Source organism: Ornithorhynchus anatinus, chromosome 10 (genome assembly GCF_004115215.2).
Source record: "Ornithorhynchus anatinus isolate Pmale09 chromosome 10, mOrnAna1.pri.v4, whole genome shotgun sequence".
Taxonomy (NCBI): domain Eukaryota; kingdom Metazoa; phylum Chordata; class Mammalia; order Monotremata; family Ornithorhynchidae; genus Ornithorhynchus; species Ornithorhynchus anatinus.
In genome coordinates, this window is record NC_041737.1 from 35,788,214 (window position 1) to 35,794,213 (window position 6,000).

Consider the following 6,000-nt stretch of genomic DNA (forward strand, 5'->3'; position numbering starts at 1 on the left):
CACTAGGAAGCTGGACCTTTGAGCTGTAGGCCAGGTCTGAAGCGAAGGGGAGTTTACCCCATCCCCGTCCCACTCTCCCTCTAAGTTTAGTGAGGGCTTCCTCCAGGGGATATTACAGAGCTCAGCTCCAGCCTGCAGGTGGGCAAAAGCCTTGCTGATGGAAGCAGAGCTTGGCCAGAAAATAGGGAGAAGCAGCGTGGCCTAGGGGATAGAGCACAGACCTGGGACCCAGAAGGACCTGGGTTCTAATCCTGGCTCTGCCATTTATCTGCTGCTATGTTACTTGGACTAGTCACTTCTCAGTGTCTGTTACCCAGTCTGTAAAACGGGCATTAAGACTATGAGCCCCATGTGGAACAGGGACTGTGTCCAACCTGATTACCTTGTGCCTGGCACGTAGCGCTCAACAAACTGTCTATATATTTTAAAGGTGAGATCATTCCACAGAAACTGTTTCTCCCGTTACCACAGAACCACCAGATCCTGCAGGATGATGGTATTTTGAGACTGCTCTTGAGATGTCCTTTGAGGGCAAGGACCACGTATTTTTTTGGTATGTTGCCCTGCCCCTCACACCAGGGACCCAGCTCAGCATTGTGCGCAAAGAAGGCTGTGGTCTTTAATGAGTCCTTGCTTAGGTGCTAAGCACTGAGGCAGAAACTGGTACTCGAATGAATCAATGAATAGCTTGGATTAAATCAGTTGGCTTTTCTCTGTCTCCTAAAACAAATGCAATGTCTGAAGTAGCAATCGTCTTCCTGAGGGTTTTACCCCCGCCACCCCAGGATTATAGTCTGGCGTTAGGAGTTTAATCACTGGCATCACTCAGCTAAGGAGCAAGTCAGAATTTTGTCAAGCTGACTTGCTTACATAGGTTTTCAGCTGCCAGACAAGCCCCCCTGGCCTCGTAGGTCAGTATCCGTGTGGTGGGGGCAAGTAAGGGTGGAGAACCAGCGTGGCCTAGTGGATAGAGCACTGGCTTGGAAGTCAAAAGGACTTGGGTTCCAATTCTGGCTCCACCACTTCTCTGCTGTGGGACCTCGAGCAAGTCACTTCACTTATCTGTGCCTCAGTTAATTCCTCTGTAAAAGGGGTATTAAGACTGTGAGGCCCATGTGGGACATGGACTGTGTCCACCATGATTATTTTGTATCTACCCCGGCATTTAGTTCAAAGCCTGGCATGTAGTAAGGGCTTAACAAATACCATTTTTGAAAAAGCCAGCTTGAGGAGTGCATACTCCTGAAACTCTTCCCATTCATGTAGCCTAAGAGCACATGCCTGGGGTCAAGGGACCTGGGTACTAATCCCAGCACCTCCATTTGCCTGATCTGTAAACATGGGCAAGTCACTTTTTTGTAATGGTATTTGTTAAACGCTTACTATGTGTCAAGCACCGTTCCAAGCACTGGGGAAGGTACAAATTAAATAGGTTGGATACAGTTCCTGTCACACATGGGAATCAAAGTCTAAATAGAAAACAGGGATTTAATCCCCATTTTACAATTGAGGAAACTAAGGCATAGAGGTTAAGCGATTTGACCAAGGTCACTCAGAAAGCAGCAGAGCAGGATTAGAACCCAAGTCCTCTGACTCCCTGGCCCTTGCTCTTTCCATTAAGCAACACTGCTTCTATGTGCTTGAGGCTCCTTATCTGTGGAAAGGGGATTTAATCCCATTTTCCCTTCTACTTAGACTGAACACTATTTGGGATGAGGACTGAGTTCCATCTTATTATCTTGGATCCACCACAGCGCTTAGTACAGAGCATCATAATGTTGGTATTTGTTAAGCGCTTACTACGTGCAGAGCACTGTTCTAAGCGCTGGGGTTGATACAGAATAATCAGGTTGTCCCACGTGATGCTCACAGTCAGTCCCCATTTTACAGATGAGGTAACTGAGGCACAGAGAAATTAAGCGACTTACCCACCGTCACACAGCTGACAAGTGGCAGAGGTGGGATAAGCATGACACATAGTATCATGACACGTGACACAGAGCACGGCACAGAGCACGGCACATAGTAAGCGCTTAACAAATACCATCATTATTATTACAATTCTGCTCTTATATGGATGTACAAACCAGGCTTTTTGGGCAAGAAATTTGGAGATGGCCGAGGAATTCAAAATGGTCAGACTGAACTCTTCTCTAGACTGTGAGCTCGTTGTGGGCAGGAATGTGTCTGTTCTTATATTGTACTCTCCCAAGTGCTTAGTACAGTGCTTTGCACACAGTATGTGCTCAATAAATACGATTGAACGAATGAATTTCCAGGCCAAAGCTCGACCCACCTTCCATCTTGGTGTTCTCTGTGAGAGGCTGGGGCTAGTCCAAAGGAGACACACGGAATTTCTCAGAACTAGGGAATCTAGCAAGTTTCAGACCCCTCTGGCCTCTTTGCCCCAGGCTGGTAATTCACCTTGGGCCCCTGACGTCTTCTCCGGCTCCGTGGCTGTTTATTCAATCGTATTTATTGAGCGCCTTATAGCTAGTCATCTCAGCCCGCAATCCTGCCCGAGTTGGATTTTAGGGGGCCGATCTGACGTGGTACTGTGGCCCAGGCCTGCTTAGGTGGCCGCCTGGGCCCAGGAGAGGCCAGTGCCAGGCATGGTGGATGTTTTTGTGCCAAGTGGTTGTCCTTCGAAAGCAGGAATGTGTGGCACCTGGTTCTCTGGCATTCTCACCACCCTCAGCCCCACAGTACTTATGTACCTAGCTACAAATTGTATATTTTAAATTATTTGTTTACATTAATGTCTGTCTCCCCTCTAGAATGTAAGCTGGATTTGGGCTGGGAACGTGTCTACCAACTCTGCTGGGTTCTAGTCCCGGCTCCACTCCTTCTGTTGTGTGATGTTGAGCAAGTCACTTCACTTCTCTGTGCCTCAGTTACGTCATCTGTAAAATGGGGGTTAAGACCGTGAGCCCTACGTGGACAGGGACTGCGCCCGACCCAATTTGCTTATATCCACCCCAGTGTTCAGAGCAGTGCCTGGCACATAGTAAGCACTTAACAAATCCCCCAATTACTCTCCCAAATAGTCCGGGCCTGGAAGTCAGAAGATCATGCGTCCTTATCCCGGCTCTGTCACTTGTCTGCTGTGTGACCTTAGGCAAGTCACTTGACTTCTCTGTACCTCAGTTACCTCGACTGTAAAATGGGGATTGAGATGGTGAGCCCCACGTGGGACAGGGACTGTGTCCAACCCGATTTGCTGAATCCCCCCCAGCGCTTAGGACAGTGCCTGGCACATAGTAAGCGCTTAACAAATACCGCAGTTATTATTATCCCCCCAGATATTGACCCGGACCTAGGACAAGGGTCTGGAGCCCAAGCAAGACTTGAGCTCAGTCACAGTGAAGGCATGAAGGACTCAAGAAGGGATTTATCACTGCTGCTTTTCTCCCTTTCTGCCTTTTTCAGTAATCTGTAGTCTAACAGCAGAAAACTCACTCCACTGGTGATCTGAAAATAAAATTGCTTCAATATTCCCCTCACCACACCGGAGAACCCAAAGGGCTGAAGGGACTCACTAAAATGCTAGAAAACCAAGGATCCTTCAGTCTTCTTGATTTTATTCCTTCTCCCCGGATCTGGGCTCACATCGGACCTAAGTCTGGCCTCTGGGGAAGTGGTTTCCTAGTCTGTGATGGTCACTCTGGGGTAGGTTTAACTCGGGTAATAAAGCCACTGGATGGCTTCAAACAAGCCCTAATCACTAACTCTGCCCGTCACAGTGGTTTGGTTTATAAGCATCCCCAAGCCCAGCTGTTCATCCAGGGGTTTTGAGGGTCTGTCTTCTCCATCTTTAATTCTGCTGCAGTTGTATGTCGCACCTAGGTGGGTCAGGGGTGGGGAGGTGGGGAAAGAGAATAGTCGTGAGGAGGTAAGGGAAACCTGTTCCAGAATCTCCGTCTCCCCGGCACTCAGAGAGCCGTGCACCTTCCAAGTGCTCACTGAAAGTCATTATCACTAAATTCACAAGCTTCTCAGACAGTTGAAGTCAACAGCAACAACCTGAGCCTAACCAGAGCCTATTTGGTTTGGAGTTGGAGGTTTGGGGAGATGGGAGTGTCAACCGAAGATTGTTCTCTCCATGTACTGTACTGTTTTTGTTACTCATTTTGCCATTTTTACTTCAGATTATTTTTTCAGTTTAGTCACACTTGTCATTTTTTGGCCGTAATTCATTCCATTTTATTGGTCTGTCTTGTTGCCCAACAGATTGGGAATCCCAAGTGGTGTAGGAACTGTTTGATCATTTAATTTACATTAAATCCAGCACTTAGCACAGTGTGTGACACATAGAAAGTGTTAAGTAAATAACATGATGATTCAGACTGGAATCTCTAAGAGGAGGCTCTTTATTTACTTCAAGACTCTGTTGCCTCTTGGGAAAGTTCAGTGGAATTAACTGCAAAGGAATATGGGCCTGGGAGTCAGAGGACCTGAATTCTAATCCCGCTCCACCACTTACCTGCTGTGTGGACTTAGGAAAGTCACTCATCTTCTCTGTGCCTCAGTTTCCTCATGTATAAAATGGGGGTTCAATACCTGTTTTCTGTTTCCCTTAGACTGTGAGTCCCGTATGGGACAGGGACTGTATCTGATCTGATTATCCTATATCTACCCCAGCTGCACATGGTAAGCACTTAACAAATGCCACTAGTATTATTAGTATTATTGTTATTAACTGGTCAAGAGGTGGGAATCTGGTCCCAGCTGCACTTGGATTTAGGATTGTCAGATGTGCAGGGACTTGCTGAAAGCTTCAGGGTTTCCCAAAGAATCAGGAAGACAGGCTAGACTCCACCAGGATCTCGGGGGTGCTTCCTGTGGGGTTCTCACTGGAGCTGGGGCAGAGCAGAAGACAAGACACTTTGGGAGTAGGGGATGGGCAAGAGAGAGGAGGAGATGCGTCATAGGAAAAATGTGAATGGCTTGCTCTTACAGCCCAACGCTAATAATAGCAATCATAATAGTAATCATAATTGTTGAGGTATTTGGTAAGTGTTTCGTGTCAAGCAACTATATTAAACCCTAGGGTAGATACAAGATAATCAGGTCAGGCCCCACCCCTGTTCCGCCTGAAGTTCACAGTCTGACTAGAAGGGAGAACAGGTATTGAATCCCCATTTCGCGGATGAGGAAATGAAGGCACAGTGAAGTTGTGATTCATCCAAGGTCAGACAGCAGGCAAGTGGCCAAAGGGGTTTAACCAGAAATCAAATTAGTATATTTCCTGCCGATCGAGACTTCCTCCTCCTCTTGTTCAACTTCAAAGTCCTAAAAGATGGGAATCCTGTAACTCTCTCACAGAGGATCACGAGGGAGCAAAATAATTTGGCAACGGCCTTGGTGACTGCGCAGTCTTCTTAAGGAACTCACCCCACTTGGACATGTGGCTAGCAAAGGTGCTCTGTAACCAGTTCAGGTGTCCAGTATAGAAGCAAACAGTTGCATGGACATGAAATCTCACTGTCACCACGAGCTGTACTTTGCTAAGCAAGTGATAGCGTGTTGCACTCAGTAGCAGATCAATCAGTCAGTGATATTTGATTACCTTGGACTGTACTAAGCGCTTGGGAGAGTACAAAATAAGAGTTGGTAGGTGTGTTTCCGGCTCACAATGAGTTTACAGTCTAGAAGGGGAGAAGGACATTATACTCAAAAAAATAAACAATGGTTAAGTTCCTAAGTGCTGTGGGGCTGAGGATGGGGTGACTACCAAGTGGTTAAAGGCCAGATCCGAGTGCGTAGGAGATGCAGAAGGGATGGGGAGTTGAGGAAAAGAGGGCTTAATCACGGAAGGCTTCTTGGAGATGTGATTTTAATAAGCCTACGAAGGTGAAGTGAGTATTGGGGTTGGCATACTTGAGCACTGTGTCGTTGGAGATGGAGGGAGGTGAGCTGAGATGCTCAAGACATATCACCCCTACTACAAGGATTTTGTCCTCTGAAGGTACAGTGAGTGTTTCGTGCTTCTGGGCCTAT